This window comes from Diabrotica undecimpunctata, chromosome 8 (genome assembly GCF_040954645.1).
Source record: "Diabrotica undecimpunctata isolate CICGRU chromosome 8, icDiaUnde3, whole genome shotgun sequence".
Classification (NCBI taxonomy): Eukaryota; Metazoa; Arthropoda; class Insecta; order Coleoptera; family Chrysomelidae; genus Diabrotica; species Diabrotica undecimpunctata.
Window position 1 is genome coordinate 25,968,883 of NC_092810.1, and position 27,572 is coordinate 25,996,454.

The window sequence follows — 27,572 nt, forward strand, 5'->3', positions numbered from 1 at the left end:
AATTTTTTAAAATAAAACTCAAATTTTATAGGATTTAATATATTGATAATTGTTTTTGTTAATGAAATAGTCATTATTTTCTTTTATTAGTGTTCATTTTGGTGGAAATTTTGATTTAAAATAACAATCTGTTTTTTAAGATAGTATGAGCTTTTCTTTTTCAAAAAATCTAGACAGGAAACAATTTTTTATGAAAAGTGCTATGTTTTTTACACGTGTATAATTGTTATGCTTTGAAATAAATGCGCGAAACATTATTTATATCATGAACTCGATAGTTTACTGCTTCTTGAAAGATTTCCTCAGAGTAAGTATGTGATGAACAGCAGTAGTGATAGTATACATCTTTGTCGAACCCCACGTTTGATTTTAAAATCATCAGATTCTCCTGCCTTTATACGGATAGACGATATTTGATTTCAGTTAAGATTACTAATAATATCGCAGGTATTTATTCCAATATTCGTTAATATCTCCATCAGCTTGTCGTGATTTGTTGTATCCAATGCTTTATGGTAATCAATGAAACATGCTTAAATATTGGAATTCACGTTTCTACATCGCTGAAATAGCACTTGTGTGTGTTCAAGAGTGCTTCTCTCGTACCCCCTGCATTCCGGAAACCAAACTGTGTACAGCTTATTTTTTCTTTGCACAGTTTTAATAAACAAAGAATAATTTTAAAATATGACTGATTAAGCTGATGGTTAAAAAAGGTTACAAAAAAGAATAGTAACAAAAAATGTGATTGATAGAAGACTAAAATATAAGGAAACAAAGGAGACAGTCGCACGGATTCTTTTAGAAAAGTTAAGTAACATGGAACAAACATATAAGCCAGAAGAATCACTCCAGTGTATATGTGAAACCTTTAACAAGATCAGAGAAGAACATCTAATAGAAAATAAAGAGAAGAGGAAAAGTTGGATGAATGACAATATACTAAAACTCCTGGAAGAAAGAAAAAAATTAAAGAATAACGAAAGAATGCACAAAAATATTCAGAGACAAATAAGAACCAAAATACGAAAAGCCAAAGAAATATGGTTAAAACACAGTGTGAAGAGATAGAGTTGTTGGAACAAAAACACGATACATTTAATATGCATAAAAAGGTAAAACAAAACTGGTCTTCAAAAATCCAACACAGCTAGCAAACTGCAAAATCAACAGGGGAACATCATCACAGATAAAAATCAAGAAATATGGATATGGATCAAATACATACAGGAACTCTTTGATGATAATAGGTCCGAACAATCTCCGTCCTACATATTATGTAATGACCACTTACCAATCACACCAGATGCTCCTGGACCTATGAATGATGAACGACTAACAAAATCTCTACCAAAGAAAACAAAATCCGTATTCCACAATGATTTCCGGACCATTAGCTTAATGAGCCACATTTTAAAGTTATTTCTAAAAATCATACATCAAAGGATATATAGACTATGCGAAGAAAAATCAGCAGTACACAGTTTGGTTTTCGGAACGCAGTGGGTACGAGAGAGGCTCTCTTTATCATCTTCTTCTTCTTCCTATGCCGTCCCCATTAACGGAGGTTGGCGACCACATTTTTAAAAGCTTCTCTGTCTTTTGCAACGTGGAATAATTCGTCTACAGTCATGTTTGTCCAGTCTCGAATATTTCGCAGCCATGACTTCCTCTTTCTACCTATTCCCTTTTTGCCATCGACTCTACCCTGCATGATGACCTGCAGAAGACTATATTTATTATTTCTTAGTATGTGTCCAAGGTATGCAGTCTTGCGTACTTTTATCGTTCTCAACAATTTTTTGTCTCGACCCATCCTTCTCAGCACTTCCTCATTGGTGACCCTGGCAGTCCATGGAATTCTCAACATTCTCCGGTATATCCAAAGTTCAAAGGCTTCAATCTTTTTAACTATTTGCGCTTTTAGTGTCCATGTTTCTACCCCGTACAATAGTTGCGACCAAACGTAACATTCAACAAACCTCAGTCTCAGCGCAGTATTCAGATTTTTGTCACAGAACAATTGTTTGAATTTTAAGAACGCTGCCCTTACCATTTCTATTCGTACCCGGATCTCTTGGTCTGGATCTAATTCTGTGTTGATGTAAGCTCCCAGATATTTATATTTTGTCACTCTCTCCATTTGCTGTCCACCAAGAGTTAGTTGTTCATTATTTATTGGACTCCTTGATACTATCATAAATTTGGTCTTATCTGTGTTGATGTCAAGTCCCATTTGAATGCATTCACTATTTATTGCATCTAGTAAAGTTTGTAGTTCTTCTATACTCTCAGCCATAATTACCGTGTCATCTGCAAATCTCATGGTGTTTATGATTTCTCCACCAATTCTTATTCCCTCTTTTCTTTCCCATAAGGCTTTTCTGAATATGACCTGTGAGTACACGTTGACTCTTGTACTCTTTATCATACAAGTGCTATTTCAACGATGTAGAAATGTGAACTGCGATATTTATGCATGCTTCGTTGATTACAATAAAGCGTTTGATACAGTAAAACACAAGCTATTGACAAATATTGGAATAAACACCTGCGATCTACGAATTATTAGCAATTTTAGCAACTAGAGTCAAAAATCGTTTATCCGTACAGAGGCAGGAGAATCCGATGATATCCAAATTAGACGTGGGGTCCGACAGGGATGTATACTATCACCCTTGCTGTTTAACATATACTCTGAGGAAATATTTCAAGAAGCAGCAGTACCGATTGCCATGATGGTCGCAATGGTCGATTTTTGTTCCAACAGTTCTATCTGTTCATACTGTGATTTAAACCAATTTCCTTTAGCCATTCATATTTCGGTTTTTATTTGTTTCTGAATATTGTCGTACATTCTTTTGTTGTTCTTCGATTTTTATCTTTCTTCCATGAGTTGCAGTATATTGTCATTTATCCTACTTTTCCTCTTCTCCTTCTTTTCTATTGAATGCTCTTCTCCGATCTTGTTTCACATATATTCTGGAGTGATTTCTCCACATTACGCATATGTCTTCTCTGAAAGAATCCGTACGACTATCTCTTTTATTTTCTTACTTTTTAGTCTTTTTATGTCGCATTTTGTGTTACTATTCCTTTTTGTAATTTTATTAAAATTAAGCCTAAATTTAGAAACAACAAAAACATGATCTAATGATATGTCAGCACCAGGATAACTTTTATCTGATAGGCATCCGTTAGAAAATCTCTTGTTTACCATTATGTAATCAATTTGATCTTGCAAAGAAAAAATGTATTTAGTATTACTATATAGATTTTGAAAAAGCATTCGACAAGGTTCAACTAATTTAAACATTAGATTATTACAATATTGGCGACCAAGATATTCATCTTATAGAAAAACTAGACTAGAGCTAAAGCCGCGTTTACACGATGACAATTGGCGAGACAATTGTCATTGGACAATTGTCATCACGTGGTTGCGGATTGTCGGAGGCCAGTCCAGTTGAACGAGAAGATGTTTATACGGGGCCAACTATTGCCATGGCAGTAGACAGCTAAAACATGGCCGACTGCTCGTCATCTGTGGTGTCCGGTGAGGGAACTGGCAAAAAACAAGACAGCACTACTGGCCTACACCGTTCACACGGCGCCAATTGTCGCGACAATTGAGATTTCGAGTGGTGGTGGGGCTCACTGGGCGCAGCTCATTGTCCTCAGTCTACTCCCGGAGACAACTGAATTTTGGTCCAATTGTGAGGGCAGTTGGCAAGGTAATTAGCCTGAAGTGTTTAGACGAAGACAATAATTTCATGCCAGTCAGTTGTCTTCTGACAATTGTCTCGCCAATTGTCATCGTGTAAACGCGGCTTAACAGGCATGTAACCATAGAAAGAGAATTTAGGCACAAGGTACAGATAAAAAGAGGAGTAAGGCATGCAAGTTAAAACAAACGTGATGATATATAACCTTCGTTAGGAGACATTACTCGAAGAGGAATCGTTGTATCTGAGATTCTTTGCTACTTGCCAACAAGGAATAAGTAGCCAGCGAATAAGTATTTCGGCAAATATAAAATACCTAGTTTGGCAGTTTGAAAATGCGAATATTACAATAGATTTTATTCCGTTCAAAACTGAAATTCTTTGGCTATAAATAGAAAAACTTCCCACATTCTTCGCTATGAATATGCACAAAAAATTAATAAATAATATCGAAAACATGTCATACCCAATTGATTAACGATTAGCCACAAAAATGTTCGCTTAGAAGTTAGTTCGAAAAGGTATACAGAGATTTTATTGATGGTCTTAAGGAGTGTTGCAAATTATTAATGATTCCGAGAATGACTAAGAAGAATTTTTGGTAACAACTAAATCGTGTGCGGGTCCGAGTCCGAGCCATTACAAATCAATTCTGAGAAGGGTTCATTGTTATAGATATTAACTATAAATTGCTTATCGTAATTAGATTTCACGCCGTATTCTTTCTTTGCTGCAACGAGATTTGTCTAGCATTTGATTGATTGGAAATTGGGCTTTTTATAAGCGTTCCAATTTGATAGACACGCCTATGTAACAATCCAAACTGGTTTTATCCGTGTAAAAATTCTTAAAATAGACGTAAAGCTAGTTATACAGTATGATGCGAATGTATGGAATAAATCCATTATTTCAGAAACAGACGACTTTAAAAAAAATCTTAAAACACGTCAATTTTAATTGTTGAATAACCATCAACTGATATATATGTGTTGGATGTGTGTACGTCATCAGTAGACTTCGGCAAATATGCAAATAAAAATGTAGAAAATATGCGCATAAATATGCACGTGTTTACCCGAAAATATGCAAATATTTTACAAAATATGCATACAAATAAATAAAAAAATCGTAAAATAGTAACAATTTTATTTAAAAAAAAAAGTGTACATAACTAAATATTTCCTACTATTCATTAAGATTTAAATTTATTTTAAGTAACTACATCATTTTTAAGTATGAATAAACTTATTTAGAATTATGGTAACAATAAATGACCAAGTGGTGTTCAAAATTTTCTAACAAAAACTTGTGGCTTCTGTCTGAGTACATATATTTATATATGGAAAAACTTCGTTCAACATCAACTGATGTAACGGGAGCATTTTTCAAACTAACCAAAACATTTGGTTCTAAATTAATTGTTTCCGAAATATTTCCAGCTAGAACACTGACTACTTCAGAAAGAATATGGTAACCTTTATTTTTTTTCATAGTAGCTTCAAATTTTTTTAAAATATCTTTTCCAATATTACCTCTAACGTTCCGACAACATGACGCAAATTCTTTTATTAATGCTGTACTTTCGAACAATGACAGTTTTGGTGATTCTAACTGAGTAATTGTTTTTTGAACAAAACTAAAATTTGATTTTATAAATGAAAGTTCTTGTTGAAGCAAGTTACTCTGAAAAGTTTGTTTAGAATCCAAAAGAGATTGGGAACTTTCATCTGTTAACGTATCAATTATGTTCTTTATTTTAACAAAATGATCTGCATAAAAATTAGCTGCTTCTAACCATGTTCCCCATCGCGTTAAAATAGGTTGTGGTGGAAGAGGAATGTTAGGTGTAGCATTTCTTTATAAAGTTGAATTCTTATAGGAGATTTAAGAAATACTTTTTTGACACTGGATATCATGGTATTTACAAGAGGAAACTTCTTTCGTATTTCCTCTGCAACTCTGTTTAATCCATGCGCTACACAAGTAACATGTATTAAATCTGGGAAAAATATTTTTAAATTTTGTCCTGCTTTCACCATATAAGGAGCAGAATCCGATAAAATAAGCAGTAATTTATTAGAAGGAATAGTTGTCGGAAGAAAAAAAGTTGCTAATGTTTCTTGTATAAAACGCGAAATTGTTAAAGCATTTGTTTTCTCAAGTTGCTGGCATGAAATAAGATGAGATTTTGGTAAGGTATCTTCTTTAAGAACACCAATCAATAAATGAGCAATATACTTTCCTGAGGAATCAGTGGTTTCGTCTACAGATATGTAAAAATAATTATCTGCAATTTCTTCCTTAATATTAATTAACACCGACGAGTATAGCCCGTTCACATTATTTCTTCTTAGAGACCGATCACTTGGAACATTAAGTTTGCAATATTTTTTTAGAAACGAACTAAAATTTACATTTGCTAATTTTGAAAGCGGTATGTTTGCAGACACTAATGCGCGACACAAGTCTTCATTAAAAGTTTCTTGCTCATCTAATTTTTTTGAAGTAGATTGGAAACATTTAGCCATTGAAGTTTGATGTTTTCCTCCTATTTTTCCTTTTTTTGCAATGTGTGAAGCAGTTCTCACATGTTGGTCTATCTGAAATTTCTTCTCACATGCTATCTATAAATAAAAATAAAAACCTTTATTTTAACCCAACCTTTAAAATATAAAAATATACAAGGTGTTTTTGGTTAATCAAATAACTGGTTTGGAAAAAAAAACACTCGCTAAGTGTTTTAAATGCAGTATTAATCCACAAATTACAACAAAAGTTTTTTTTTTTGTTAATTCAATTACAATAAAAATAATTGTGTTTTAGAATAGCTGACTTCATAAAAAAAGTAAAGGTGAAAAATTTTTCTAAATACACACCATTGTATTGTACCATGGACAATTTTTTCTCACTAAAGGAAGCTATTTTTCATTTAAAAACAACCTACGAGTACTAAATTTCAAGTAAATACGTTTATTGGTTTTAAAGTTATTGTTGTTATTAACTAAAAGAATTTAATTTTTTTTAATTTTAACACCCTGTATCTCGAAAAGTAAATAAGTTTGACCCCTCATTAACTATATCGTTTTGTTCAATTTTTCGAGAAGTATCTACAGTCAAACGTTGTAAGTGTCATTTGGAAACACCCTGTATGTATGAAATATTAGATATTTAATAGAAAATATTAGATACTTACAATTTTGCCACAGACTGAACAGTAGATTTTTCCCATATCCATAGACAGCTCTTTATAAGGTTTAATCCAAGTTGAAGCACTGGTTGTTTTAGGCATTATAAAATCACAATCTTCCTTTTTGTTACGCACAACGAGTGTTTACGCTTTGAATATCAAAACAAAAATGATTTACAAATCTGAGCATCAAATTAGAAATGTTTAGGTACCTAATTCAATAAACTGGGAGATTTTGGAAAATCCCTAAATTAGGAACAAAACTATTAGCCGTTTACCTGCTGTTAAGATACAATAAATTGTAGATAGATTTGGGGATTAGATCATAAAATGCAAATGAGCGAACCCTTAGCGATTATCCAATAACTGAATGCCTCAGTGACCGAGACTTTCTAAGAATGTTGAGGGCTACTTAAATTGATCTTCTTTGAAATTGTAAATGTTTTGTACCTGTAGAGATTACGTACTTAGATCATTTCTTGATTAAAATGACTACAAAATTTTATACAAGAATTGAAATAAATTGGTATGTTTAAAAATTTTCAAATACAGTATAAAAATCTGAACTTTTATGCACTTTATGCAAACTTTTATACAAATATGCCAAAATATGAAATATTTGCATAAAATATGCACAATATGCAAAATATGCAATATGCATATTTGCCGAAGTCTAGTCATCAGTGTCGGCATAATGACGTAATGGACATTTTTTTTAAATACAAACCGAAGTCACGCGACAGCCCATTTAAAAGGTAGGTCTCCTTATCGTCTTTGTAACGATGTAATCACTTGAATATTTATTTTTACAGGGTTCACCAAAATTATAAACTTTGTTAAATAACAGAAATACAATAAATATTCATTCACTGAACTAAAATACACTAAGGAACGCGACTGGGAATAAAACAAAATAGTGTTTTTTGCTGGTTCCGAAAAAAATACATTGATAACAAATAATGCTACATTATAATCTGAAATTAATTGTAGTATGGAGATAGAGTGAGGACTCAAGCAGAAGTTCGTAATTTATTTAATGCTAAATACCCCAATCGCGAACCAATTACTTAATAAACAGTAAGTAAATTTAAAAAAAAAATTAGAGAAACGGGCCATGTTAAAGATCTTCTCAGAAGTGAGAAAGAACTTCAATATCCGAAGCCAAGAAACTGGACGTTGTACTGGCGTTTCAAGAAAATCCCCATACCAGTTCTAGGCAGGTCGCACTAGATAATAATGTCCACCAATCAACTGTTGTAAGAATGCTAAAAAACGAGAAGTGGCATCCATATAAAGTACATCTGGTCCAGAAGCTATTAGAAGATGACTTTGATAAAAGAATCGAATTCTGCGAAACCGTTATGGAAAAATGTAACAGATATCAGGATTTCATACAAAAGGCACTTTTTTCTGATGAAGGGTCTTTTATGCTGAACGGTCATGTAAATCGCCAGACATAGCGATACTGGGCAAATGAAAATCCACATTGGATGGAAGAGTATAGGACACAATATCCCGAGAAGGTGAATGTTTGGGCCGGCATTATAAACAATCAAATTGTAGGGCCATATTTTTTTGAGGAAAACAACTGTTTCTCGTTATCTAAAATTTCTTCAGCATTATCTGTTGCCACAGCTGAATCGGCTATTTCCAAATAGAAATGATTTGTGGTACCAACATGATGGACCTCCCCCACACTACGGCCTTGAGGTACGAAATTACGTTAATAACGTTTTCCCAGGTAGGTGGATAGGTAGAAGGGGGCCCATCGAACGGCCACCAAGGTCTCCAGATTTGACTCCGTTAGACTTTTTTTGTGGTGATATTTAACACATTCGCGACCAACCTATTTTTAGGTCTGTCCAGTCAAACTGATTTTGGTTAAACATGAAAGAAACATGCCAAATCCACCATTTTTGGGGAGGAGTATTATAATTGAACAAGGATTATAAAAAAAAAATGTTTTGGATAATGTCACACATATGTGACACTGGTCTATAGTAATAAAAATTTGAACATAACCCAAGTGTCACAAATATGTGACATAAACATTTTTAGCTACTACTTATAAAAAATCATTTATTTATTCAATATTAACAAAACTAAAAATTACTTCCAATAAAAAATAAAACATATTGTATAAGTTTAATTGTCTTTTCTGTGCCACTCAGCAAAACAGGGTGTAACACATAACCCAATGGGCTGTCCATCACTCCCCTTGCATTCCTGGCATGTGTACCAGGTGACAGCCCTTTTCTTGGTTGCACTGCACTGTCGACATCTTTTCCGCTTATTTTCTTTTTTCAAGTTGTGTGCCGCAACAATTTTTTTTTCTGCTTGGCCGTTCTGTTTGTCCCAGTAAATGTTTGATCACTTCCTCTCTAAACTGAAGGTACGACATTCTTGTTTTCTTTGACGTGTTCCTATTTTTATTCAACAACCAGTTGCCATTCCACATGCAAATATCTAGTAAGTGAAAGAAAACTTTCATGTACCATCTCAGAGTTTTTCGTGGTGTACCATAATATGAAGTCATCTGGTCAATTCTGTCAATTCCCGACATAAAGGAATTGTAGTCACGAATCATTACTGGCTTCAACTTTTTCTGGCCTCTATGATTTTCAACTTCAACCATTTCGGAACCATGCTTGGATGAAATCATTATTACATTTCTCTTAACTTTCCATTTTAATACTATGATTGGACCTCTTCTTTGCCATACGACTTCTCCTTTCTTTAATTTTTTTGTAATAACACTCTTTGGGTTACTTTTTCAATTTTTTCTTAATGTTCCACAAACGTAGGTCTTCTTTTCATGTAAAAACTTGCAAGCTCATAACTGTTGTAATATTTGTCCATGTAGATAGTGTGCCCCTTTTCATTTACTACTGTCCCCTTGCCACTGTAGATTAGGAAATTTAGTAAAAATCCATCAGAGCTAGTAATCTCATAAATTTTTATTCCATATTTACTAGTTTTTTTTCATATACTGTCGGAATATTAACCGCCCTCTCCACAGTAAGAGGGCTTCGTCAAGACTTAAGTTCTTTCCTGGATAGTAAACTTTAGAGATATTATTTATAATATGACTCGTAACGTTTTTAATTTTGTAAAGTCGATCTTGAACTTCTACGTCTACCGGCTTGTAAAAACAAATATTTTGAAGAATAGCTTCAAACTTTGATCTGGGCATAGTTTTTCCAAATATTGAAAAGTGATATAGTGGATCTGTGCTCCAGTATAAACGTAAGGAGGGGAGTTTAATGTTTCCCATTAATATGCAGAGACCCAAAATTTTTTTTAAGTCGTCAATATTTATATCCATCCAGCGTCTTAAAAAGGAATATTTTTTTAAAGTAGGGTTTTCTTTGCGTGAAGCAGCTCTGTGATTTGTCCACTCTACGATTTTTATCAAAAGCTCTTCATCAAATAGTAATGAAAAATATTGTATAGGTGTTGCATCAACAGGAATTTCTAGTTTTATATTTTCTTGTTCAGTAAACTGATGTATCTCAATATTTTCCTCTACATCAAGCCAGGCCGCCTCATAATTTTCTTGTACCACATTTTTATTTGCATCATTCGCTTCGCCCTCATCATTTCTCAACTCACCGCCGTCATTGCTCGACTCTCCCCCATCATTGCTAGTATCCTCAGTCTCTCTTCCAGAATGAGAAGGAGAATATTCACTTTCACTAGAATAAAACATTTCATCATTATGGTCCTCCTCGAATTCATATTCAATATTTTCGGCATTTCTGTACTCACTAACTTCCCTACTAGCCATCTCGGCCTCTAATTGACGGTCTCGTGTACTTAGATGTCGTTTTGGCATTGTTAATACGTCTAAAATAAATAATAAGTTATTACACGGTGTATAAATAAGTTACATTTTTATATTACCTTTCTAAATTATACAAAATTACGATACTTTTCGTATTCGACGTTTACATTCTATAAATTTACGTTCCATAAATTTACAGGTTATTTCTTCGTTTTTTAAACGTCCAAATCACAACCCAGCCATAGCGTGTGAAAGAAGGATTGTTTAGGTGGACTGTGACCAAATTTAGACCCACTGTGATAAACCGTGTTAAAATTATTTTACATTTCATCACGTAAGTTCGGTGTCACACATATGTGTCAGCAGTCCTTACGAAAACTTCACCGTCACACATGTGTGACGGTTGGTCGCGAATGTGTTAAAGAACAGAGTGTATCAAAATCGACCGAATTATGTAGAAGAGTGGAAGGAGCGCATCAGAACGGAAATTGCACAAATAACACCTGAAGTCATCGAAAACGTTAGGAAAGAATTTATTGCCCATCTTTCACATTGTATTATTGCTGAAGGTCGTCAATTTGAACATTTGTTGAAATTTAATTGTATTTAAGTAAACATTTATTGTAAGTTAATTGTATTAATAAACCAACAGTTTTGGTTAACCCTGTAGAAATAAATATTCAAAAGATTATATCGTTGCATCTAAGCAAGATTATATCGGTTACATGTCACTTTGTATCAGTCGGTCTTACCTTTTTCAGTTTTTAAGTTTTTCAAGTAAATATCTAACATTAAAAAGTAAAAATATTTGAAAGATTACAGTTAAAATGAAAGAGGTGATTCTTCTTATTAAAATTATTTCGATATTTCCTCAGAATGTAATACAATTTATTCACGTTAATTCACTCATATTATATTTAACATATATTTAATTGCTTAATTATATTTAAAATATTAAAAGAGTTCTTTAAAAAGGTGCGTATATCTCCGATAATGAAGAGATCATACTTTTTCTGTAACCCATAAACACATTTTCAACTCTAACGAAAACTGATTAGTAAAAAATCGCCATAAATCATATCGCCCACATTCCGAACCCCGTCTCACACACAAATCAAAAATCCTCATTAGTCAAAAAAAGTGACGGGGTCCAGTCAAACATGGGCAGCGCGAGTGAGTCTCTAACCAACATTATGGAACAATTCTCGTGAGATTTTTGGGCTTCTCGGCGCACTTCTTGTTCTTGTTGCATTCCGAGCGCTTGTCAGGGGTGTAGGAGTAGAGCGAGATGGAAATAGGAGCGAAGAGGAGAGAAACGATCGACCTGCGACCCCGCATTGACCCCGCGCATTCATCTGCTTTTCTACATACCACAATAACTCAAAACGTTTCTCGACTTGCTGTGGGTACCTACTTATATTCTACGATGATTGTGACTTGGGACTATCTTGACGATGACTGCTATTAAATATTCTAATTGACGAAGCAGATTCGAAAAGTCACTGTGATATTCTGTGACGATTCAAAAATTTGTAAAATAAATGTGTAGATAATGTAATTATCATAATGCAATGTTGCATGTTTGCAGTACCTACATGATTTCAAATAAATCAAAGAAATTTAGTAAAGTTGACGTTGTTGGCAATTTTTTCCGTTTTATATACATTTCAAATACTCAGTTGTTTAGTTATAGTCTATCGATTTATTACTTGCTTCTACTCCTACTTTTTGTTTTTTATACAATGCCTAGATATTCTATCTTTAGTTATTTGATTGCATATTTAAATGAGGAATATTTTTCAACAGACTTAGGTATATACATGAAGGTAAATAAATGGGTGGTAGAAAATATTTCAGTATGAACAATTGCTTACAGAAGACAGAAATTAATAAGTGTCTATGACCTAAATACCTATCAAATGAGGAAGACACAATGAGTAAATAGCAGCGATGATATAATCAAAAAATAAGTGAAACAACTAAAAAATGAATGTATGTAGGTAATGCCGGAAGTGTGGAAGATTACCCACATAACCTGCATTTATAAAAAAAGGCAATTGGACTGCTCCAACTACAGAAGCACATCAATAAGTAGCACTCTTAGTCGGCTATAAAAGTTATACAAAATCTAACTAAACTTGAATTTAGAGACACTAAAGAAGAAGAAGAGTAGTTAGGCTTAAGGGTTGTAAGATCTTATTATATTACTTTTTATTGTTTAGTTCACAGTACATCCAAAAAGTACGTCGATCATCTTTGTCCCTTAAATGATCAAAACTAATGCATTTTTAGGAAAAACTAAACTACTAAACATTTATATTGGCAGAATTCGCAAATGAAATTAGTTCTTCTTGGAACATCAGCACAAGAAGCGTGAGCCCTAAGCGAACATTGTAAGCACCGCAACCAATCTTCTTCGAGCTTAGATCTTGAATAATATTCGTTACAGTAAATGCAAACACAGTCTCTTCATCGTCATGAGAAATATTAGGAACATCTTCTTCCTCGTCATTTTCTTTAAATATTTGTTTCGGACTTTCCTTTTTTTTTGTAGATGGAGCTTTGGGCTCATTTTTAGATTTTATTTACAACATATTATGAGTACAACACAACACCAAGAAGCTCTGTCGAATTTTTGGTTCACATTTTTCTTGGCCACTAATCAAACATCCTTTTGAAACCAGAGGAGGCAGTTTAATAGGAAGAGCGAGAGCAGAAGACGATGGACGTTCATTGGTAGCAGCAGCAGTTTTAGACCGGAGTTTGTTGTTGGAACCTGAGATAAATTTTCATCTTGTGGGTTGGTAAGTGCTGTTATTTCGGCTGCATTATTTTCTTCAGACATCGTATCGTAAGACCAAGGCTGAACGAGAGATAATGCAGCAGCTACAGCAACCTTAGACGTATTTGTCAAAGGAACTGAATCGTTTGCTTGTTTTGAAGATTGTGTCAAAACCTGTTCAGACTCGACAGAGCTCATTGCAGGCTTAGGAGGCTGTTCATTGGAGTTGTCTTCCAGCGGTACGTTTGTATTTTCCGCGGGCTCGTACATATAATCCGGAATCCGGAAATATATTAGGGTTAAGCGGGCAAATGCCAGTGCTTTTAAATATGTGACATGAATTTTACACCGTAGCAGCCTTGTCATATATTTAGTTGAAGAAGCCAGCGTTCTGAAGATCTGCGAAAACACAAAAGTTTGCACCACCAGGCTCTAATAGGAATTAACCTTGCAGTATATTGCATACTGGCGAATGAAAAGAAGTACCTTGGACACTTGGCAAGAAAACTTCAAGAAGAATCTAAAAAATGGGGTCTGGAAATGAATATTGAAATATTAAGATACCTTTTAGTAGATGCTAAACTAGTAAACATCCTGCTAGGAGTTAAATTTAATGTATCAGAAAGAAAAAACGTAAAAATCAAGCTTACGTTTTGTAAAGTAATCTAACCAATGGAGCAGACATGGAGAATCAAGAAAAACTACAAAATCATGCTTGATGCAACAGAGATGGATATGTTTAGACATTTTTTAATACTATTCAATTCAGAATTTGTTGTATGATGACATCAGACAGGGTATGACAGTTGGACTCTTATTAATAACAGATATTGAGGAAAAATAGCTTATATGGTACCAAAGTATACAAGTAATAAAAAACAGCCTAAAGTGTCCAGCAGCGGGCATCACCGAATCGTATAAAGCGAGGAAGACCCGATAAAACATGAAAACAGGAAATATATGAAACACTAAAGTAATAAGTGATAGTGTTCTTCATTTTCTTCGGTCCTTAGTTTTTGCTCAGAAATTTAGAACATCTTTTTCTTTTTAAAGTCTTTTCCCACTTTTTTTGTTGGTTTTTTTCCCTTTTTGGTCGGTACACTTTCCTTTACCGCTCAACTACTATTTTAACAATATATTTATCATCTTTTTGTAATTCGTCCTTTTCACTTTCGTAGTTCACTTACTCGTTTTAATTCTAGCGGTCTAGTAGTCTAAATACTCCATTAATATCTTTCTTTGTCTAGTCTAAACAAGTCTAATCAAGTTTCGGTTGCCTTTTTGCTTTACACTTCATATTACGGTTCTCTCGTGATATCTGGATATGTATTGGAAAGTTGTTAGTTCCATGACCGTTATCCATCCTGTTTATTAACAGCAGCTCTAAATAATTATTTAGTCGATTTTTCCTTACCATTCTCTTAAACTATTCAGCCATGATGTTCCTCTTCTACCAGGACCGCTGAATGATCAGATGCAGAAGTTTATATTTTTCAGGGTGTCTCATAATGTGACCTACATATTTTAGCTTGCGTCTTTTTTCATAATTTCTAACTCTGTTGATTCAGCTTATCTTTAGTAGTCGTCTGTATATACACATCTCAAAGGCTTCCAAGCGAATATGCATGGCCCCACTTAGAGTCCACGCTTCCACTCCATATAATATGTAGTACTGGAAAGATATAGCAATATGCCATTCGAACGTGAAGATTAATATTAGGATCGCGGCTGCAAAGTACGTTTCTTATTTGTACAAATGTAGCTCTGGATCGTTATATCCGGCTTTTAATTTCTACGGTTGGAAGTTGGAACACAGTTCTTATTTAAATTACTGTCGAGATACACGTTTCTCCACTCTGTTCAGTACGGCATCTCGAACTTTTATACCTTCATCCTTTATGTGATTTTGTTTTCTAGCTATCATATATTTTGTTGGAAATTATAGATAATGGAAAGAGAAAATAATAAAACGCTTTGTATACATACAACCTAAAAAAATGTGTATCACCTATGAAAAATCGGAAAATACAATTTTAAAATTTCGCTTTTACTCGCCAAAATAATTAAAGTGTATTTATAGTAAATATACTTCTTTGTTACTATCGGCGCCATATTTATAGCCATCAAATATGGCGTAACACAGCTGTTACATTTAATCCAGCCAACCATAGTACACTACACCCTATAAAACCCCTTATTTAATACCCGTCGCTAAAGCGATTAAGTTTTATAACAAAAACTTAATCTACCCTCACTGTTACAATGATGATACACCTAATCTACAACAATGACAACTGACAGACTGCTGTGACAATGGACGATTGACGGTATCATCCCTCGATTCAATTTTTTATCTCTGGTTCCTTTATTTTTCGAGAAATAAAGCGGATATGGTCGTAAAGTGGAGAATCAAGACACTGTGTTTTGTGTTTTGATAAAAAAATGCGCTTTTGTTGAAATTGAATAGTAAACGGAGGGCGTTGAGAAAAAACCGCATTTCTGAATGGATATATCGAATTACTAGGTCTCGATTCCAGGCCAGGCCCACTATATGTGAGGTTTGGTTTGTACTCATATGATTTGCAGTGTTTAGTCGAGCGATATGTTCTTTTAAACGAATATTTAGGAAGACGCGCCCAGTTACAGACATTCCAAGGACGAATTCCTCATTTGAATATATATTACCTAGTTGACAAATATGAATAGTTATGAGTGACGTAGGTACAAAAGGAAGTAAAACAAGGGCTTTGGATATATATTAGTACAATTGTAAGGTAATAAGATATTATAATATCAAACATTCAATATCAAAATACTTAATCTCATCCAATAATGTTACATCTCCTTCGTCTTTGGTTTCTGGTGTTTTTAATTATATTTTTTTTTTACACTTTCATGATAACTATGTGAAATTGAACAGTTATTTATTTAAAAAAGCTTTGGAAAAAAGAAATATTAAACATAATATACATTTCGTGCAAATTTTAAAAAGTCTTCGGTGCGGGAAATAAGGGCTTCCCATGAGAAATATTTTATGAGAAATATCAAATCACCCTCCTGCCGTTGCGTAAATGTCTTCTTCTTCTTCTTCTTCTTCAGCCTTCGTTCATCCATTGTTGGACATAGGCCTCCTCCAATTGTTTCCACGCTTCCCTATCTTTTGCAATTCTCATCCATTGCTTTCCAGTTACAGCTGTTATATCGTCTATCCATCTCTTTTTGGGTCTTCCCACGCTTCTTTTTGTTTCTTGAGGTCTCCAGAATGTCACTTTATGAGACCATCTGTTGGTGTCTTGTCTTGCTACATGTGCTACCCATTGCCATCTCAATGTCGCTATTTTTTCCATGATGTCGGTTACTTTAGTTCTTCGACGTATTTCGGTGTTAGGAATTTTGTCTCTGAGGCTTATATTTAACATGGCCCTCTCCATGGCCCGTTGAGTTACTCTTAATTGTTCTGCCATTTTTCTTGTTATTGCCATAGTTTCCAATCCATAAGTTGCAACTGGTAGTATACAAGTGTCATAGGTTTTTCGTTTAAAGTGTATTGGGATTTTTCTGTCTTTTAAAATGAAGCTCAACTTCCCAAAAGCAGCCCATGATAATTGTGTCCTTCTTTTAATTTCTAGGGTTTGATTTTCCTTTTCGTTTTTAATTGCATGTCCTAGATATATATATTGTTCTACCTTTTCTACATTGATGTTATCTATCGTGATGTTTTCTAGGCTGTTGCTTAATATCTTTGTTTTGTCGAGATTCATTTTTAATCCTATTTGATTCGATTTGTGATTTAAATCTTGTAGCATTGATTTTAGTTCATGGATATCTGTGCTTATTAGTACTATGTCGTCTACGAAACGCAAATGGTTAAGATATACTCCATCTATTTTTAATCCCTTTTCGACCCAATTTAGTTTTTTGAAGACATTTTCTAATGCCAAAGTAAATAACTTGGGTGAGATGGTGTCACCCTGTCTCACGCCTTTGCCAAGGTCTATTTTCATAGTTTCCAGATCATCATCTATTTTTACGTGAAAAGTAGCATCATCGTATATATTCTTAAGGAGGGTAGCATATCTTGAATCTACTCTGGCGTCGTCCAATGCTGTTAAGAAAGCCCATTTCTCGATACTGTCGAATGCTTTGTGATAATCGACAAATGCCAGATGTAGTGGTATGTTGTACTCTATTGTTTTTTCAATAACTGTCCGGATTGTTTGCAAGTGATCGATAGTGCTAAAACCCTTACGAAAGCCTGCTTGCTCCACCGGTTGGTATGCATCTAGCTTAGCTGTCAATCTATTTGTTATTATTCGGGTTAGTAGTTTGTAAAGGTGTGACAAGAAGCTTATTGGTCGGTAGTTTTCTATATTTGCGGCGTCTCCTTTTTTATGGAGTAGAATGACTTCCGCATTTTTCCATGCTTTTGGTATTTGTCCTTCCAATAGGCACTTATTCAGTAATGCTCTCATTGCCTCTTCTAATGCAGTGCCTCCCATTTTTAGCATCTCTGAAGTAATTTTATCTTCTCCTGGTGTTTTCCCATTTTTCATTTGTTTTAGGGCGGCTCTAATTTCTGATGTTATTATTTCAGGGAGATCCTCTGAGCCCACATTTAAGATATGTTTTGTTGGTATACCGGGGTTCGGAATAGTAGAAGTATACAGCTTCTCGTAAAATTTTCGGATTTCTCTAACGATCTCTTCCTTATGCGAGCACAATGTTCCACGGTCGTCTTTTATCTTTATGATTTTATTCCTGCCAGCGGATTTACATGTTTTTAGTACTTTCGTGTTCTTATTGTTCTCTATGGTTTCAAGAATCTGGTTTGTTCTATAAGCTCTGAGGTCTCTTCGAATATTTTTCTTAACGCTTCTGTTGAGCGCTTTATAGTCCGGGTTATCTCTGTTCGTTCTTCTTCTTTTCTCTATCTGTTCTAGAGTCTCGGGTTTTAGTTTAGCTTCTTTTTGTTTTCTTATTCTGCAACAAAGTTTCTTAGTGACTGTTTGTATGTCTTTAGTTATTTTCTCAGCTAGTTCATCTATATTCTTGTGCTCAAAGGTATTTGCTACTAGTTTCCGTGCTAATTCCTCTTGATATTTCTCTTTATTACTGGCTAGGATGTCTGCCGTCGGTAAAGGGTTTGTTGTTAATAGTTTTCGTCTTTCTCTCTTTACGTTAATATGTATATCGGCACGAACTAGTCTATGGTCACTGCCAGTATTAAATTTGTTCAGCACCTCGATGTTTTTACATATTGATCTATCACTGGAAAGGATAAAATCTATTTCATTCTTAACCTGGCCGTTCGGGCTACGCCATGTCCACTTTCTTTGTATTTGTTTTTTATAGAACGTGTTCAGGCAAAACATTTTTTCGGTTCTTATGAAATTTGCTAATGTCTCTCCTCTGGTGTTTCTGTTGCCTAGACCGAAGTTTCCTATGTAGTCTGAGTCGCCTGGTATTCGCCGCCCTATTTTTGCATTAAAATCTCCGGTGATGATAACATAATGTGTTTTTTCTAGGTCTTTAGCTCGCGTTATATCTTCGTAGAGTTGTTCTATTGACTCGTCATCCGCAGTGGAAGTTGGAGCATAGTAGTGTATTATTTGTAAGCTATATCGTTTATTCAGTTCTAATACAAGATATATCAATCTTTCCGACACTGCTGAGTATTTTACAATCTGGTGTTCTATTCTTCGGTTGACCATGAAAGCCACTCCTCCTTGACCGTGGTTCTCTTCTGAATTATATTGGTATAAAGTGTGCCCAGATTTTAGGGTGGTCTTTTTCTCTCCTTGAAGTCTCGTTTCACATAAGCTTACAATATCCCATTTAATAGCCCCTAGTTCCTGCTCTAATTCCTCTAGATGGTCGTTCGTTCTCATGGTTCTAATGTTGTATGTAGCAAATTTAAATTTTTGAGAATTAATTTGTTTATTATTGTCATGTATTTTCGATCTTCTGCCTCCCCCAGAATCCGTGAGGCAGTCCATATTGGAGTGGGATTCTGAGTTATAAACTCTACCCACCTGGGGTACTTTATTTTTGAATCTCGATGTATACATGGATATATTGAAGGGAAAATGGCAATTAAAACGCCACGCTTGCCGGGCGGGTTGGCGAGTTGAGAAGGATGTAGGTGAGGATGAATTGGGAAAGACAGGAAAGGGTATAAGGACCCGACTCCCTCGAATGAGATGGAGGGATGTCAGGGGCTAGCATGGGGCAGGGTCACCAAGCCCTGTAGTAGCCTATCCTCTACCGGGATCGTAAAGGAGTGCCATCCGCTACCCCATGCGTAAATGTAAATGTATTTAAATGTTTATAACATTCATTGACGTGCTGGATAGGCAACATTTTTGACGAAATACTACTGAAGATGCTCTGAAAGCGAAAGTACTTGGGCATGATTTAATAAAAAACTGCTCGATATCGCCTTTTATTTGTAAAGTTCATATATTCGAGCATTTAACCATATATTATTCTATAAGAAAGTTTTATTTAACCAAAAGAAATAACTGAGTTAGTAAAACAAAAATAAATTGAAGCTATTTGCAAATATGTCTTTCACAACTCCCGAACATAGCCCATGTGCCCAGCAATTACGCATAAGGCATTAAACAAAAACCTTTCTGTCTGTTTAAAATCGCTCATCACAAAATATGCACTCTTCATCTTGGTCATCTATTGTGTCTTATCCAAGTTTTTCAATGTCAACATCGTTCAGATTCAGAAAGTGGTAGATTTCCTTTAACCTGACAATTTTTTCCGTGACTTTAAAAACCTTGCCTAAAAATTCGGCTAAGTCAAATTTTGTGAGGGAGCATTGCTTTACACGAATCTAATTTCTTATTTCCTCGCTGTAGTATGCATTAAAGCTGTCTATGTGTAAGTTTTATAAAGAGGTTGAAGCTTATATGTGGTATGAGGACGTAAGAAAATTATAAAAGCAAAGTTTTCTATAACCAAATTAATCACTTCCAACTTGCACGTGTGGCTATAATGGCCATCAAGTGGATACTAGAAGGAAATGATACTCTTTTGTTAGTTTCACGAAATTTATAAACTCTTTCATCCATTCTGTAAACAAATTGTGTTCTATCCAACTGCTTGGATGAACCGCATATAATGACCTAGGTGGAGCACCCCTAGTAACTTGTCATTTCAATTTTTCGCGGAAGAAATCAGCGATTAACCCAGGAGGAGCAACTTACATTGCTACAATTAAGGTTACAAGGGATCCACGTTCAGCAGATGTTAGAGACTTAATTTCTTATTTTCCTCTCTTTCCTACGACCTGTCCAACTTGCGCGCTGAACGCTTGGCAATCCAGTTTCATCCTCATTGTAAACACTAATGGAGAAAAAATATGTTTCTTATATTTGGTTTTTCAAAAAATCCTGTACGTTTTTTTTTTGTTGAAGCTCAGAGCTCTGGAAAAGTAAGTTCCAGTGGGTCTTCGAAATGATTATGACGCCACAGAATGCGTCCAACATGCTTTTCCTGCAATGTTATTTTTTAATTGATGAATTAATCCATTTTTCGTAGCTTATGTATGTGCCATTATACAAATGTCTTTTCATGTTAGACCATAATGTGCAGTTTCCATAAAATATGTTGAACCTACTGTACTTCGTTTTTGCCTAATACTTTTTTTGTGGGGTTGAAATGATTCCCTTTTCATTTGAGCCTTTAGTCTTCTTAATTTTCAAGAATATTTATAAAGACGATCTTGGTACGTTGAAACTTTTACTAGCAATTTTTAAATTCATTACTTTATTGCTAACAACCTCCATGGCTTTTTGCATGTCTTCAGCCTTAGAAAAAGGCGCAACTGGTGATTGTTTGAAATGAGGGCTTCTGATCCAAATACGGCCCATATTTGCAACCTGCAGGGACCCAAAGCTACTATTGAATCCAGATGCATATGGTATGCTAAAATCCAAACCCAACACATCACACTTCAGCAAACATTTTTCACAAATACAACAAAATTGACACAAATTTAATAATTACATGTTTAAGAAAGCTTTTAGTAGACCAGACCGCTATCATCATCACCATTCTGGCTTCACAACCCTATGTGTGTCCTAGCCTCCTCAAGAAAATTTCTCTCCAGTCGTCGCTATCCATCGCCTTCCTCCGTCAAGCACGTTTTCCCATATTTCTCATGTCTTCATCGATGTTATCAAGGAACGTTGTTGTGGGTCTTCCTCTTCCACTCTGACGAATGGGTCTATCAAGGAGTATTTTTTTAGCTTCGTCATTTTGTTCCATCCGCATTATATGCCCTATCCACCTCAGACGTCCTATCTTAATATGTTTTACGATATCTGGTTCCTGGTATATTCTACAAACTTCACTGCTCCATACATTCGTCTTAGTACTTTTCTTTCGCAACATCCTAACATGTTTTCATTATTTTTTGTTAGAATTCAGGTCTCTGAACCATATGTTAGGACTGGGCGTATTATTGTTTTGTAGAGTTTTATTTTTGTGTTTTTCGATATAATTGTGGATTTAAGGAGGAGATTGAGCCCAAAATAGCATTTTCAGTGTTACGAAGCGCTCCCAGATATACAAATTTGTTCACTGCTTCGATGACGTCGTTTTATATAAAAAGTGGTCGTAGGATTTTGGTTGCGAGCTTATTTTCATATACTTCGTTTTGTTGGTGTTTATTATTAAACCCATTTCTGTAGCTGATTCTTTTAATGCTACATACGCCTCTCTTACAGCGTTTGTCGTTCTTCCAACAATATTGATATCATCAGCATAGGCAACAATTTGCACAGATTTATTATATATTGAATCAATGGTTGTGATTTGTGACATACGAATTACTTTTTCCAGAGCCAGATTGAACAGTATACAGGAGACAGGGTCTCCCTGGCGCAACCCATTATTTGTTTTAAACGGTTCAGACAGTTCCCCCTAAATTCGTACTCTACATTCAACTTTTTCGAGAGTTAGTTTTGTTAAATTTACCAACTGATTTGGTATTCCTAGCTCTTTCATTGCTTTGAACATTTCCCTTGTATTCACAGAGTCGTAGGCCGCTTTGTAGTCTATAAACATATGATGAATATCTATGCCATATTCGAGTGTTTTTTCTAAAATTTGTTTCAGCGATGCAATCTGATGAATTGTCAATTTATATTCTTCTTCTTCAAGTGCCATCTCCGCGGCGGAGGTCGGCAATCATCATAGCTATTCGGACTTGGACAACCGGAGACGGCTGCTCTGAAAAGTTCATTTGATGTACATCCGTACCACTCTCTCAGGTTGCGCCGCCATGACATTCTACGCCTCCCTATGCTTCTTTTTCCTTGGATCTTTCCCTGCATAATCAGTTGGAGCAAGGTGTATTTCTTTTCACGTGTAATATGTCCGAGATATTCTAATTTTCTTGTTTTTATTGTATTTAAAATTTCCATTTCTTTGTTCATCCTTCCCAGAACCTCTATGATTGTGACATGTTCTGTCCATGATATTTTCAGAATTCTTCTGTACACCCACAGCTCAAATGATTCCAGTTTTTTCATTGATGTCGCATTCAAGGTCCAAGATTTCATTCCATAAAATAAAGTCGAAAAAACATAGCACCTCGCCAACCTAACTCTTAGTTCCAGTTTTAAATCCCTGGTACATAGAACTCTTCTCATTTTGTTGAAATTTGCTCTAGCCTTTTCTATTCTTATTTTGATCTCCTGATTGTAATCATTTGTGGAGTTAATCATTGTTCCCAGGTATGCGCATTTGTCCACTTGTTCGACGTTGGTTCCGTTTATTAGAAGATTCTCGTTATTTCTTTGAGTTTTCGATATTCTCATAAATTTCGTCTTCTTGACATTCATTGTTAGACCATACTCTTTTCCATACTCTGCTATTCTGGTCACCAGTCTCTGTCAATTTATCACCTCCTCTGAAATCAGTCTGGTATTTTCCCACTATTCGTTCTGCATAAATATGGTGCCATACGGTGACATAGTACTGGGGAAAATATTTTATACGATGCATTTAGAAGCGTAATTTTTCTGTGGTTAGATCATTCAAAGATATCTCCTTGTCCTTTTTTGTGTATGTTGCACTCTCTCTTGTCGTTTTCTCATTGCTGAGGATCGTGATTTCCTACAATGCGGGCTGTCAATTCTCTCCATCTCTTGCGATTTTGGGCTGCTCTCATGGACTCGGAAAACGTCTCTCCAGTGGCTTTCTGTACTTGATCTGACCATCGGATAGGTGAGCGTCCTCTGCCTCTACGTCCTTCTACGTTTCCGCACACAATTAGTCTTTCTAAGTTGTCATTGTCTCTTCTCGCAATGTGGCCAAAAAACTTTAAAACATTTGCAAGACACTGAGAGGAGAGTCTGGTCTGAATGTTTAGCTCTTCGAGAATCGACTGATTGGATCTGTGCTTCGTCCACGAGACGCGTAGCATTCGTCTCCAGCACCACATTTCGAATGCGTCAATCCTTTTCCTATCCTCTGATTTTATTGTCCATGTTTCGGCACCGTAACTGAAGATTGAAAAAATGAGTGTCCGTACCAGTCTCATTTTGAGTTTTTTGGATAAAGAGCGGTCCTTCCATATTTTTGACAGTCGTCTCATCGCGTTCTTGGCCATCCCTATTCTTCTGCGAATTTCCGTATGGGAGGAGGCTGCATTGCTTAAGGAAGATCCTAGATACGTGAACTCGTCTACTTTCTCGAATTGATTTAGGGCGCCTGTTGTTTGGAGGATATTCGCGTGGTCCACAATCATGATTTTTGTTTTCTGATTATTAATCTTGAGCCCACACTTGTTGCTTTCGGTTTCTACTCTCTTTATCAGTCTCGACATCTCCTCTTCAGATGTTGCTATCAGTGTTGTATCGTCTGCGAATCTTAAGTTTGAGATCTTTTTTCCTGCAATGGAGATGCCGCCTCTCCATCCATCGAGTGCGTTCCTCATTATGTATTCTCCATATAAATTGAACAGGTCTGGAGATAGTATGCACCCTTGTCGTACACCTCTGCTGGTTTTGAAGGTATCAGATTGCTGGTTTTCAATTTTTATTTTAACTGAGTTATCTTCGTATAAGTTTTTAATTAATATTGCCAAATGATCTGGAACTCCCATCTCATGAAGAACTGTCCAGAGAACTTCCCACTTCACACAATCAAATGCGTTTTGGTAGTCTAGAAAACAGATTATTATTGGAATTTTAAATTCGCGGGCCTTTTCTATGAGCTGCCGCATATTAAGGATTATTTCTCTTGTACCCTTCCCTTTGACAAAGCCTGCTTGTTCTTGGGGAATTTGTTTGTCTAAGTATTGTTGCAAACGGCGTTTAATGATTCTTAGTAATATTTTGCTTGGATGGGAAATCAGTGAGATGGTACGATAATTACTACACTTTGTAGTTGATCCTTTTTTATGGATAGGTATGCACAAAGATGTGCGCCATTCTCTGGGCCACTTTCCGCATCTCCAAATTTTATTAGAAAGTTTCCACATTATGTAACATCCTTTGTATGTTGCACAGTATTTCAATATTCCAATAATTGGGAAGAGATTTTTTTGTCCATATTTCTTTTATAAGCTGCTGTAATGCCATTATGGTATGGTGGATACCTCCTTTATATAGTTCAGCTGGGAGATTATCTATTACAGGTGATTTGTTTCTGGCTAATTTTTTAACTGCAACTTCAAGAATCGTTGGTGGTTCCTCTTTCCTCTCGTCTGTTTCCGTTACTTCATCCCCTTTGTCTTCAAGGTTTTCTTCTTCCTCCTCTATATTAAGTGCCTAGTTAAAGTATTCCACCCATCTATTCAATACATATTTCCTTGTTGTTAATAGGTCACCATTCTGACTTCTGCATTGATTTCGACCAGACCGCTATTGATTTCTCATTTTGTGATCCAGATGTTCCCACTTGCACACCTTCAAACATTTTAAATTTCACATTTTTTACATAGTCTTCGCATGGTATATACTTTTTGATAAAGGATCCACCCGGAAGATTTGATATATGCTTCTGTAGCACCAAACCTCAAAGGCCTCCAGTAGTTTAAGAGATGCTTCCGTTAGTGTCCAAGATTTTACTCTGTAAAGAAAAACCGAAAATATATGTCATGGAAGAAGGCGACTCTTAGTTTTTATTAGCAAATCATTGATCTTGAAAATTTTGCTTATTTTTAAAAAGCTGCTGTTTTTCAAATTTAATTTTACTTTAATATAATCTTACTTATATTGGTACTCAAATAAGCGTAGCTGTTAACTAGTATTATTGGCGATGTGAATTGATAACTATAGTCAAATAAAAGGCTTATCTAAAGTTCTTAGTAAAAATTCAAATTCTTAACAACTTAAAACACTGAAGGATCCCACGTCATCCAGGTAAACTCACACACTCACTGACCAAATAAAAACATTCGGACTGTTTCACATGTCAAAGCCTACTTCAAAGAAAAAACTGTAGTAAATATTCTTTTTATTAGTTTTTTGTTGACCGCCGCCGTTGAACGGGCCCATTATTCGGAAATTTTGGAAGAGAAGAGAACTCATAGTCGGTGATGCGTATGAAATTTGATAAACGATCTTTGAATTTTGCTCTCTCTTGAGGTTACAATAAATCTTTTCTTCGGGAATATCGGAGCGGGTACAAAGGTGTGGTTTTAAGTAGGTAAATTATATGCATAGGGAAGTTTTGGATTAATACCAGCTCAATATCCGTAACCACAACAATGAGGCGGAGAAATTAATAACAATTCTGACAAAAGTTGTTAGGAAATATTTAATGTAACGGCTATTTGTAATTCTAAATATTTTTCTTGATCATTTTTATTATGTAGTGAATCTGTCAATTTCTGACATTTTCTCTTATTATATCGCTTATTATATCGATTTTATTCTTTTACTTATTTTTAATGTTTCGCTCACTTTCATTCGTCTTCTTTCATTAGTTCACCATCGTTATTAAGAACTTTTACTAAAGTTTATAGAACCTAGAGTGTATATCAACGTAAAGCTAAAGTTTGAACAAGCAGTAAGACGAAAACATCCAGGGAAGCTCCCACGTGGTGCCATTCTTCTACACTATAATGCTCGGCCTCATGTTACCAAAGTAGTGAAATAAAATCTACAACGAAAGAAATGGAGGATATTGGAGCATCCACCTTATAGTCCGGATTTACCGCCTTGCGATTTTCACGTCTTCTGGACTACTGCAAAGAGATAACGGCGTTAAAATGTGATTTTGTTCAGACGGACGAAGAACTACAAAATGCCGTAAAAGAATTCTTCGAGCAACAGCCAAAAAAATTCTTTAAACAGGCTATACATCGGTTGGTGAAACAATGGGATATGTGCCTTAAGTATAGTGGTAATTATTTGTAGATATATTTGCCAATAATTTGTTTCTGGGCCAAAGATGAACAAGCCGTGTATGTTGCATCGTTTTTCTATGGTCGTGTTCAGTTTTCGTTAGACATCTTGAGATAAATTGTTTTTTGAAGATTCGTCCTCCTTTGTTGTGAAAGTGATTGTCTCTGAAGCATATTTTACTGTTGGCTTTATGACTGTTTAATAAACATATTTCTCTGGGTTCCGGTTCATAATTGTATCTCTATCATCGTCTGTTCTTGCGTATCTCGCTTCTGTTCCATCACATAAATTTCCCCCAAATGCCTCCAGAAATTTGTACTTTGTACAATCTATATCTTTTATCGTCTACCCTTTTTCTAGGCCATACCCTTGTTTCTCCTATCTTCAGGTAATCTATATTCTAATAATTTTTGTATTACCTATCCTGTTTTCTCGTTTGATCCCAAAGCCATTTACTACCTGTTTCGGCATCAAAATTCGCTCCTTCTCATGAGGCGTTTTACAGTTCTTTCTTTCTTTCTAATACTAATTAAGTATTTGTTTAGTTACTAGATTTTCTTTCACTCCCCTCATACATTGTTTTCATTTTGTTCCCTAATCATGTCAGTTTTTTCAACCCTTTTAAGCCTTTCACTCTTCTAAGACGTCTCATTGCACTAGCTTAGAGTTTAGAGTTATCTTCTGTCCAGTATATTCATCAGTGACCTATTAGGATAAGATT

General features: G+C 35.1%; 1 protein-coding gene across 1 annotated transcript in view; it reads left to right on the top strand.

Moving 5' to 3' along the window:
* Nucleotides 1-27,572, top strand: part of opa (Zic family member odd paired) — a 110,884-nt gene that overhangs the window by 75,615 nt on the left and 7,697 nt on the right. The gene's annotated exons all lie outside the window — the stretch shown is intronic.